Source organism: Mercenaria mercenaria, chromosome 10 (assembly GCF_021730395.1).
Source record: "Mercenaria mercenaria strain notata chromosome 10, MADL_Memer_1, whole genome shotgun sequence".
NCBI lineage: Eukaryota > Metazoa > Mollusca > Bivalvia > Venerida > Veneridae > Mercenaria > Mercenaria mercenaria.
In genome coordinates, this window is record NC_069370.1 from 32,653,528 (window position 1) to 32,666,029 (window position 12,502).

Genomic DNA, 12,502 nt, shown 5'->3' on the forward strand with positions numbered 1-12,502 from the left:
TACAAGAGTTTTTATGAAGTCTAGGCATAGAGACATGATATGTGCTAGTGTTCAAAATACTGTTTAAACTATTTATATATTGTGTCTCTACATTCATACACCCTTTTTATATGCAAATAGATTTCCTTCTGATCTAGTGTTCTTTTTGTTTTCTGGAGTTGAATCATTATTGTTTGCGTTAAAATTGATTTCTTGATTTCATTTAAGCAGACTTTTCTATGCTCATAAAAAGTAATTTGATTGCTAAGTCTACGCGGAGGAGCAGGGGTTTTGATTTATAGTTGACATGTTGTCACATTTTATTTTACTCACCTTCACCGCAGGATAAAATGCATTAATCAGTATATTATCAAAAAGAAATCCTCTTCTGCAATTGACAATTTGTTGACTTAAACATGTTTTCTTTCCTTGTATTCAAGTGTTAAAACTTTATTGAATATATATTTTCATTTTTAAATCTAATGTCTTGTTTCATTTTTTACGTGTTGGCAATAATTAATTGCTAATGCTATAGCACAGGTAGAAGTTCATGGTTGCCGCATTATTGGCAATAGCTTATTGTGACCGGATTCCACATTGTTGGCAATAGCTTATTGTGACAGGATTCCACATTGTTGGCAATAGCTTATTTTGACAGGATTCCACATTGTTGGCAATAGCTTATTGTGACAGGACGCCACATTGTTGGCAATAGCTTATTGTGACAGGACTCCACATTGTTGGCAATAGCTTATTGTGACAGGATTCCACATTGTTGGCAATAGCTTATTGTGACAGGATTCCACATTGTTGGCAATACCTTATTGTGACAGGATTCCACATTGTTGGCAATAGCTTATTGTGACAGGACGCCACATTATTGGCAATAGCTTATTGTGACGCCACATTGTTGGCAATAGCCTATTGTGACAGGATTCCACATTGTTGGCAATAGCCTATTGTGACAGGTTTGTTCAACGGCCTATTGCATGAAGACTATCAGACTGTGACATAAATTTGGGCAATGGCTCATTATTCCTGCTTAATAAGACAGTCCTCTTAAACAGATTACTTACCAGTATAACATGACTTTGCATCAATGATACTGTTTTCACATTTCCTATATCAGACCGATTAGAGCCAAACCGGAAAGACGGAGAATATTTATCTTGAAAGGAACCAACGTTGGAAACATGGAGAAAGATCAGATTTCGAGAATTCAGCCTCCCCAAAACAAAACCCTATTTCTGTGTATGTATTGATGTGTAAATGATATGATATTGAGCCGCACCATGAGAAAACCGACATAGTGTGTTTGCGACCTGCATGGATCCAGACCAGCCTGCGCATCCGCGCAGTCTGGTCAGGATCCATGCTGTTCGCTTTCAAAGCATATTGCAATTAGAGAAACCGTTAGCGAACGGCATGGATCCTGACCAGACTGCGCGGATGCGCAGGCTGGTCTGGATCCATGCTGGTCGCAAATGCACTATGTTGGTTTTCTCATGGTGCGGCTCAATTATATTTAAACAAAAAGAAAACAAAGTAAAACAATTAGACCACAAGGACCTGCAAACAAAGGAACACAGTGGGGCACAGTTGTGTAATAGTAACACAATATAAGATAATGACTTGAAACTTAAATTGTATCTTTATCATTACCTGCATCTGTGGTAACAATCCCCATAACTCTGATTTGTAGTTTTGACCAAATTATGCCCCTTCCATAATTAATTGTTTTGACAAACTTCGTTTTCCAGACATAACTATAACCCCTCTGAGTAGTAGGGTCTTTTTATATTTTGAAGTATCTTCCTTTTAAAGTAGATGTCTCTTTTTGAGACATAACTTCATTTTACTGTCAAATCACCGAACAGTGGAGCGCGCTGTCTTACGGAGAGCTCATGTTAATGAAACGTTCTATGTTTCACAGATACAATTTCAAAATTGCCATGATCAGAATCTAGAAAGTGTTCGATATTCTCAGAGTGAGATAAGTGATGACAACAACCGTAGTCTTAGAATTGTTCATTTGAAGTTTTCTTGTACCCTCGTGGCGATGGATTCCATGAGGACTGAGGTGTCGATAGAGATAGACATGTGTTATATAACTTGCTTCATAATCGACTTAAAATAAATTAGTATATACTATTCATTCTTAAAAGTGCACATTTTAGAAGGCAGACAAATTTGTATTTTTAATCCATTATTTCTTCAAGATTGCCGAATTTAAAGGTGAGAGACAAATTTGCGTACAATTTTGAAATGACATAGCAGACTTTTAATGGAGAAATGCTAACAGTTGTCGCACGATTATCTCTAGAATCTGTTCAGAAGATGCAGTGTAGCGGATAGCAGAAAATATTAATGATAAACAAAGACACTCTTTTCTAGAAACAGATTTTAATCAGCTCATTCTCTTCACACAGCCAACGTGGAAATATACATGTATATGGCTAATCTTATTGGTCATTCTAGACAACCGTGTTCCATTAAGGATAAGCTCCACTAGACGTAACCAACCCCATATTAACATATATATAGCTATTTCCAGGCGATAGAAAAGAAATGCAAGAAAATCAAAACACTTACTCGAACTCGATGTGACCCGCAAACTTTGTTCGAGTTACCGGTAGTTCGAGCCATCGAAAAATTGTACATTATATACGGATTTTGCTTAGACAATAAGTACGAGCGAAGGGTGGCGTTCGAATTTTCCGAATTCGAGTTAATAAAGTTTGATATTGGCTGATGCCATCAAGATAGCTACCCAGATATCTTGTAAACTCGCATTCAAGAAATGCGTGAAATGTTTTGTCAAGCAGGAATTTACATTCAACCCGAAAAGATTTTGTAGCTTTATTGAACAACAAGAGGTATGACAGTGTAAGGTCATCAGACGGCATAGTATCTACAAATAAACAAACTATTAAGGATGAGCCAACCAACAATAAAGAGAATTGTTCAAGCCCTCATCCTCGATGCAACAAATCAAGGTAACTTACACAGCCCGAGGCCGCAAAAGCTACAGGACCATATATCCTCTAAAAAACGGTCTTTAAACTATCTCCAGTATTAACCACATTCTTTCAGACATCACAAGACTGTGGCAACAAACAAATCATTGAAAAAATGCTGATGTAATCTCTTTGTCAGAGGAAAGGCGAAAAATTTTAATCATAGGTCATTAACATAAAATTTTAGCCGAACAATCATGAAACACATTGACATAAACAATATCCCTACATACGCACAGCATGGTTTCCGAAAAAGAAACTCCTGTCATTCTTCAATGATACTAACGAAACAAGTTCTGGCTTTAAAACATAGACTTATCAAACAGTCTGCAATTGCATTGTACTTGTTTGCTTTGCTTCCAAACGACACTCTCATAAGTTTTTTTTTATTATTGAAGCGGCCAAGATGAATGACTACAACTTCTGACCTTATTGTTTCGATAGCCAAGATGAAAAGATCCTTTCAAAACAAAGACAGAAATAAAAAAAAAACAATATACCTGAACCAGCCCTAGCACCGACTTGAGCGAAATTCTATCTCTAGTATACATGTGTAATATAACAGAATATTGCCAAAGATCCCAAATTATAACAAAACAATGCAACACTGTGTCGAAGTACGGAGAGACATTTTACCACCGCCATACGGCTCTTAAAGAAAATATTTGAAAATAATACCCAACCAACTGTCCTAGCTATTGTATGTGTGGCCAATATTAGTTACATATTAGTTACACTGCTTGTTGGTGACAGGATACGGGATATACGATTTTATCTTGCCGACTACCCTTTACTTACTTGCTATAATATAATATTTTGTAAATTAACAAAGCGGCAGTCATTTGTTTTAATCAAAATTCATATCTGAAATGTACTAGCAGGATATGGAATATATCCTGTCTCCACTTGACATCTATTGACCAATAGAAATGCAAGAAACTTGTAGGAGGCAAGATAATATGACATACCTATTGTTTCAATGGTCAAGATACAATACCACAGTCCGTGACCATAATTATTTTCCATGGTCAAGATACAATACCACAGTTTGTAACCAAAATTATTTTCCATGGCTAAATTACTACGAAATCATTCAATTATATACGCGAGCATGAAAGTTCGTAGTTTTGTCCAAGAGAGCTATTTCGTGTACATTTGAATTCGTTTATTTCAACATTTGGAGATAGAATGGCTTGTTCGTTCAGATTTGGAATAAACGCCAAAATAAAGGATTGAAAGACATACAGCTTATTAATGATAAATTAATGCATCCGCCCATAAAAGGACAAAGTGAACAGTATATCGTAGGACAAAAAAAGTAGGTTGAGCTCCCGACTGTGACTATTTTCTATTTCCCTAGCTAAAGAAAATGCTCGCAGGTAAACGCTATGCCGCTGGAAGTGCCATTGGTTGACTACATTGCAGTATTAGGGTGATATTGGTAGCAATATTTTGTGGGGATGCTAATTTAGGCACACAAAGATCAATGCCAGAATTTATTGAATCGCCCTCGTACAACGAACAAACTCAAAACACTCAGATTTTATATTCTATAAGTTCCATATATCCCAACATGTTTTCCTTCAGGTATGAACACGTTCAGGTGCGGAACAGCCTAAAAATGCCTCAGGTATCGTTTTAATCAAGCTAGTTACAGGGTCCTATGACTACTTGAATCTGTACAAATACGGGACAGTAAGTGAGGTACAGAGCTATCAGTTATAGTATGATGTATTGGATCGGGACTTAAAGGACCCTTATCTGCTAGCGCGAAAACATTCTTTTGGTTTCTAGATAAGGAATATTGGAATTTTCCTCGCCATGACGATGTTACATGTAAAAACTTGGCATTTACGTTTAACTGTATAATAATAATAATAATAATGATAATGATGATGATGATAACAATAAATAATAATAATCTAACAGTATTTTCCTAGCTATCTTGCTGGTCATTTACTGACACGTTATTAAGTCTGTTTTTGGTTTATACTTAGTCTAGCTACAGATTTTGACAGTATTTTCAGTTTTATATCGGTTGTCCCTTCAAATATACCTTACCGGAAAGAAGTATAATTCCCGACACTTTACCTATGGAGAAGTTAGATGCTTCATATGTAGAAATTATCGAGGTAATTTCAAGTTCTTTTTGGTATAAACTGATTAATAAAAGTTTAGACACAAAAGCTATAAAAGTACGGATGTTCTTTGTCTGGAACGGGCTATTGTTTTAGTGGTCATTGTCTTGTTGGATATTTACATTTTACTGTCTATTTAACATAGCCTTTGACATATAGCAAATTTTGGAAACGTCTCGCCAGACTGACATTTGTTGATAGATATCGGACTGTAATTGAAATTGGTCAGTGTCAGTTTTTGCATACGTGTAGCGGATGAGAAAAACACAGTGTCATTAATAGGATTAAAATAACTGATTACAAAGATGCAGAAAGTTGTATAACTTCATTACTTGACATTATATAAAAAAGAGTATTTATAACGGTATTCAGTTCTAATTCAGAACGTGTGCTGCATAACGTAAAATGGTGAGCACTGTAACACGTAACACTAATGACGTCAAATACATAGTGTTTTTTTTTTTTTGTTTGTTTGTGCGCGCGTGTGTGTGTGGCCAAACTTTGAGTTCCATTTATCATCAGTAGTTTATCAATGTTGTGGTTGTCTTTAAAATGAGATCTAAGTAGCAGTTAATTAGTAACTAACAAATTTCACCTCGCTCCCCCCATCATCCCCCTCCCCCACACCAGGTAATATTTTAGACTCAGACAGTTACATTCGTCAACTCCACAGACAGAATACACTGAACATGTTCTGAACAAAACAACTGACCCACCATTTTATATTTACCAGTATCTTAAAAAAGTACTGAAAATATTTTCTTGAAATTCGACAGATGCTTTGAACAACACGTCCTTTATACAATTAAAAAGATCAGCAAAATCAGAAAATTAATCAAATTTACTCATTTTACGACTTCAACCCATTTTGTAAAGTCACAAAAATACACTGTGTCTAAAATTTACAAACTAGTTATAAATGTTATGACAAGAGAAACTGAAAAGAAAAACTAAATTACGTGGTTGTTGTGCCCTATATCGAATAAGACCATTTGACAGTTTTTATAATTAACCATTTTCAAGCTACACCAATTGTAATTATCAGTTTTCTAAAAACACAACTTTTACATAAATTTTTGTGGCTTTTAAAGTTGGGCGTGGTAATAAAATAAATAAAATTACATCCCTGTGTAATGATAACAGGTTGATCTAAATGTACGCATACTCTCAAAAAAAAAGTTCGTTCAGTATTAAAAATGGGCCGCACAATGAGAAAACCAACATAGTGCGTTTGCGACCAGCATGGATCCAGACCAGACTGCGCATTCGCATTCGCGCAGTCTGGTCAAGATACATGCTGTTCGCTTTCAAAGCCTATTGCAGTTAGAGAAACTGTTAGCGAACAACATGGATCCTGACCAGACTGTGCAGGCTGGTCTGGATCCATGCTGGTCGCAAATGCACTATGTTGGTTTTCTCATGGCATGGCTCATTTCTGTAACATTTGGCAAGTGGCATTCATAGTGTCGCACGGGCGACAACAACAATAACACATTTTACTTATACAATCCTAAGGGACATAGAGGGGGCAGAATTTTAGGGTGTTCGGGATTATGTGCTGTCGGAAAAAGACCGGTGATACCTCAAATACAGGTAGGTGTATAATAATTTGACACAACAATCGTGACCATTTTTAAAATTACGAAATTCAAAAACAGTTTGACCCAAATGATATTACTTTTAATTTTGTCTAAGAACTACTAAAAGGTAGTAGTGGTTAGCAGGCTGGAATACAACGTCAGCTACCCGGGTTCGATGCCCGCTTGTGTAACCAGTGCTTGGTGATGTAGGCCTAGTTTCAAGCACACGGCTACTAAACCCTAGCGCCACCACCAAAAAGTGGTGATAAGGAAAAGAGCTATTGACATTTCCTTGGTGCAGCTATCACCACTTTCAAACATTTTGTTTTATATTTTTATTGATAAAACTTATTTCAAAAATCGGAGAATGTAGTGCTGTGTAAGAACACTTTTACTACAGGTAGACTGTAATTTCATTAAAATATCTTAAAAATTGTGGTCAAGAGCTTTTCTCCTGATTCGCACAATTGTACATTTTGATATCTGTCTGTATTCGAGCTGTAATTTGATGCATAAACACACTATAGAAACATCTGTGTGAGTATCATACACATTTAGACCATTTGCAAGCGCGATAATGTTCACATAGTGTATCTATGCATCGAAATTTAGCTGGAATGCATACAGATGTCAAAATTTACAAATGTCGGAATCATGTGAAAAGCTCTTGGCACCACAATTTACAAAATCCCTTGATGAATGGCAGAGTTATGAACCGGACACGAAACAGACCCTGTTAACCTTTGACTTCTAAGTGTGACCTTGACCTTGGAGCTAGGGGTCTGGGTTTTGCGCATGACACATCGTCTCATTATGGTAAACATTTATACCAAGTTAATTTCAAAATCCCTTCATGGATGGCAGAGTTATGGGCCGGACACGAATCACACCCTTTTAACCTTTGACATCTAAGTGTGACCTTGACCTTGGAGCTAAGGATATGGGTCTTGCGAATGACACGTCGTCTCATTTGGGTGAACATTTATGCAAAGTTATTTCAAAATCCCTTTATGGATGGCAGAGTTGCAGCCCGGACAAGAATTTACACGGACGCACGGATGCACGGACGAACATATACGCACGGACCGACCGTGCGATTTAATATGCCCAACTTCGGGGGCATAAAAAGTTGTTCTATCCATTGCAGGCGGGGATTTTCGTCGATATATTCCGCTTAACAGCCCGGATCCAGAAATGTTTGAATGTGGGAGGTGGGAGTGGGTAGTGGAAGAAAGTGTGTGTGTGGGGGGGGGGGGGGGGGGGGGGGGGAGGGGGCACCAGTTTAGAACGAAGGTATCAATTGGGGTGTGGGGGTAAGTATGGGAAAGGCCCTCCCCACGTGTTAGGGGTCTCCCTCTGGAAATTGTTTAAAATATGGGTATGAAATGGTGGCCTCTGGTGCCTTTTTGGACTAGATTTTAAGGTACATGCGAGGTATCCACCGGGTGGCACCCCCTCATTTCAGGGGGTCATGCATGGGTCTCTCCCTGGAAAATTTTGAAATATAGGGTATGAAATGGTGGCATCTGGTGCATTTTTTTTTTTGGTAAAACATTTGAGAAATTATTATTCCTTTGCCAAAAAAAAAAAAAAAAGAATCTAATTTGATTCTTAGCCAACTGGGGGTTCACCCCTTCTAACTGGATCCGCCTTTGGTAAGCTCGGAGAGAATAGGCATTTTGGAGCGAGATGTGGGACTTGTCAGACCTACATAGGCCAACATCTACGACTAAACTTGACTAAAGTATAATCCTAAATGTATATATTGACACTCACACTGACTGATAGAGGGGTGACAGTTTTCTAAACCTCTCCCTGTGCTACGCCTGTGTACAACACGAAATCGTGCGTGGGCGGATGCGTACGCATGCGCAGTGCATTACTGGAAGTCGGAAGTAGAAAAGTTCTGATTCTGAGAGAGGTTTAGATTTTCTCTGCAAAAAGCTGAATTTGACCAGCTGCGGGCAATTCTGTACTTAGTTTCTGTTCTGACGAAGTTGCTGCAATAGCGGTGAGTACTAGATCGATTAAAATGTATTTTTAATGAACAGCACAGTTGCAACAAGTGGCGAAAACTTGATTGATTTTGCGGTTTTTCTTGTGACCGATAGAGCGGAACGGTCTAAACATTGACCAGCTGTCAAACTTGATACACTAGGAAATAACGATATAAACTTGCATTAGGTATGCAACACGCAATATCTTGTGGTATATAGCTGTAGATAGCATCATTTTGATGTTCAGACATAAACATGTTGATTACAAATCTGTAGAAATTGTAGAATGTAAGATTGGAGATTATTTAGGGAAGGTCCTTATTCAACATGTATCACATCTATTTGATACATGCATGTTCTGTCTGTTAGACAGATTGGAATATTTCTTCTTATAAGTGCAAAGATCAGACTGCTATAGTCTCATTGCCAATTGCTTTTTTCTACTTATTAAATTATAATATGACATTTGTCAGACCTTTGTGTAAAAATTGCACATGCATGATGATCATTTGCAATATAATAGGAGTGATGGGTCCTGCAATATACCACTAAGGACCGCTAAGGACCACTAAGGAGGTACAAAGGACCACTAAGGACCTCTAAGTGAGCACTAAGGACCACTAAGGGGTGACTTAGGGTACAATAAGGACCCTTAAGAAAAATCTAAGAAATAAATGTTAAAATAAAAAAGATATGAGTAAGTTATTTCAGGCAGTTTTCCTAGCAAAGACCGCTAAGGAGGCACTATGGGCCACTAAAGACTATTAAAGATGCACTATGGACAAATTAGGGGCAATTACGATAATAATTATTGAAAGCAGTGCCAACAGATTGTATTACGTTAATTTTCAAGTTTAAATTTTAATTATAAGATAGCATGGCCAGCTAACAGAGTGCTTAAGTTATAAATGTCTCATGAATAAATATGCATTTTGTCTGTATCACATAACAACACAATCAAAAATTAGTAACTTTATTGTCTTCAATCTAAAATCATGAAATCTTATTTAACCTTATTTATCGATATAATAATTATAATATATTGATATAATGTACCTTAACAAATTCATATACTATATGTCTTATCAAAAGTTCTATATACATACATACTAATCAATTAAGTCAACGGAAATTTTAATTAACCTTATTTATTGATTTTTTAAGAAATCCATACTATATCATAATATTATGTCATATCAATAAATCATATATTATATATATTTTTACAGAACAATAAAACACACAATTGCATTACTTATCAAAAGTTCTATGTACAAACATACTAATCACTAAAAGTCATTGAAAATTTTGATTTTAAAACCTTATTTTAATTTTGTACCTTAGTTTAACAAATTCATATACTATATTATATGTCATTTCAAGAAATCAGATATATATTTATAGAATATTAAACACACAATTGCATTGCTTATCAAAAGTTCTACAAACATACTAATCACTAAAGTCATTGAAAATTTTGATTAACCTTATTTTAATTTGTACCTTAACAAATTCATATACTGTATTTTATTTCATTTCAAGAAATCAGATATATATTTACAGAAAAGTAAAACCATTATATAATATGCCCACTTATTTAGCCTGATTAATGTATAATAAACAAGATTATCATTATCATACAAATCTGTATAATCAAAAAGTGTGCTCTCTTAATCAGCCTGATTGATGTGTGATAAACAAGATATTAAAGGGCAGTGCTATACTGCTACTTGATTATGCAGTAGCAAAGTTTAAACATGCATCTAACCTAATCAAAGTTGACATGTGGGGAAAAACTTTTGTGTTCAAATAATTCATAATTAATATTTTATACAAATAAGGGAGAAGCTTTTCAAATTGTCAATATTATTTCGAGATTATTTTAAAATATCATATGTTAACTATAATGGGTTTAAATTAAATAAACTAAATTTCAATTTCATGTCAAGGAAATATGTGACAGATTCAATAATCCTTTACTGCTTATCAAGCAGATTGTTAGATTTACTTAGACTTTAACATTTAATTTGTAATTCTTTAAACAACGGACATACTAGAATATTCTGTTATATATATTTTTTGCATCGTTAATAAACATAACATTTTCAGTAAAATCAAATAATATCAAATTAGTAATTATTCATACAATGGACATATTAGAATATTCTGTTATATTATTTTTTTGCGTCATTAAGCAGCATAACATTATTCTAGTAAAATCAGATAATATTTTATTGAACGGTCATACTAGAATATTCTGTTATGTTATATTATATATATATATATTTTTTATTTTCTGTTATATTATTATTGCATCTTTAAGCAGCATAACATACATCTCTGAGTCTGTACACAGGTTTTTTTTACGTGGTCTTGCAGGCATGATGACAGATTTTAAACAGTAGTAACGCTCGAACATGTATATCATAAAAGATGATAAATTTAGGTGGAAATTTTAATATTATATACAAAATACAAAGTCTTGCCAAATGAGTAAAGTCACCTACCTGTATAACTGCAAATATCTTGTACAGACAATTTAAACATCCAAGGTGTGATTAACACTTAATCACCTAGATGAAATAATTTATTAGTCTAATAATTGCAATTGCAATTACTTACTTTGAGAAGGAAAAAAAAGGTGCAAAAACCATAAGTGTACCTACAAAGGACTAATTAAATATCATTCTCCACTGAATAGTTGTTTGTAACAATTTTTACAATACAACAGAGCAACAATTTAATATAACTGAAAGATTTTATCAAACAGACAGCTTGAATGGATGCAATCAAGAAATCTGCAAAATATATTCATTTCTTAGAAAGGGAATTATTTATGACAAATTAATTATTGATATTTATTTCTGTACAAATTTATCATATATGCTTCTATATTCGAAGACATATATTTTAGAATCAATATATTTAGATATTTCTTTTCACTTGATGGTATAAAGAAAACTGCCTGAAATAATTAACTCATATCTTTTTTAAAAATTTAACCATGCTATCTTATAATCAAAATTTAAACTTGAAAATTAACGTAATACAATCTGTTGGCACTGCTTTCAATAATTATTATCGTAATTGCCCCTAATTTGTCCATAGTGCATCTTTAATAGTCCTTAGTGGACCATAGTGCCTCCTTAGCGGTCTTTGCTAGGAAAACTGCCTGAAATAATTTACTCATATCTTTTTTATTTTAACATTTATTTCTTAGATTTTTCTTAAGGGTCCTTATTGTACCCTAAGTCACCCCTTAGTGTTCCTTAGTGCTCACTTAGAGGTCCTTAGTGGTCCTTTGTGCCTCCTTAGTGGTCCTTAGCGGTCCTTAGTGGTCCTTAGTGGTTTATTGCAGGACCGGGAGTGATCGTGTTTGTAAACAAATCCATTGTATTTTCTATTTTTAGAACTGATAAGACAAATACCGGGTGGGCCGACGCCGAGTGTCCATGTTTTTTGTAAACAGTGATGTTTTTCTAACGGCTTAAACTTTCTTAAAACACAAATAATATCAATAATTTTTTAATCAATGGAAAGTGTATAAAACAAGCAATTTATTGATTACTTTTGATTATAAATTCGAAATTAAATGGATTAATTATGAACGCTTAACTTACAGTGTTTTTTCAAAATGTTTGGAGAATCGCTACGCCGCTATTAAAATCTTATGTCATTGAAAACGGATATTCATTTTAAAAAGATATTTAAATGGGAAAATATGAAAATCCTAAGCATTCATAACTTTATCATGACATCACAGAATATTAGGGGTTCTAACTGACCAATCA

General features: G+C 34.8%; 1 protein-coding gene across 5 annotated transcripts in view; it reads left to right on the forward strand.

Annotated features, from left to right (window-relative positions):
* Positions 1-6,709: 6,709 nt before the first annotated feature.
* Positions 6,710-12,502, forward strand: part of LOC123559480 (diacylglycerol kinase beta-like) — a 150,362-nt gene continuing 144,569 nt past the window's right edge. For 4 of the 5 annotated variants that reach the window (XM_053552632.1, XM_053552635.1, XM_053552634.1 and 1 more), the window contains exon 1: positions 8,592-8,725. The gene's annotated coding sequence lies outside the window, so the exon portion shown is untranslated. Of the gene's footprint in view, positions 6,728-8,591; positions 8,726-12,502 lie in introns of those variants that run through there. The other variant, XM_053552631.1, reaches the window with a different exon arrangement.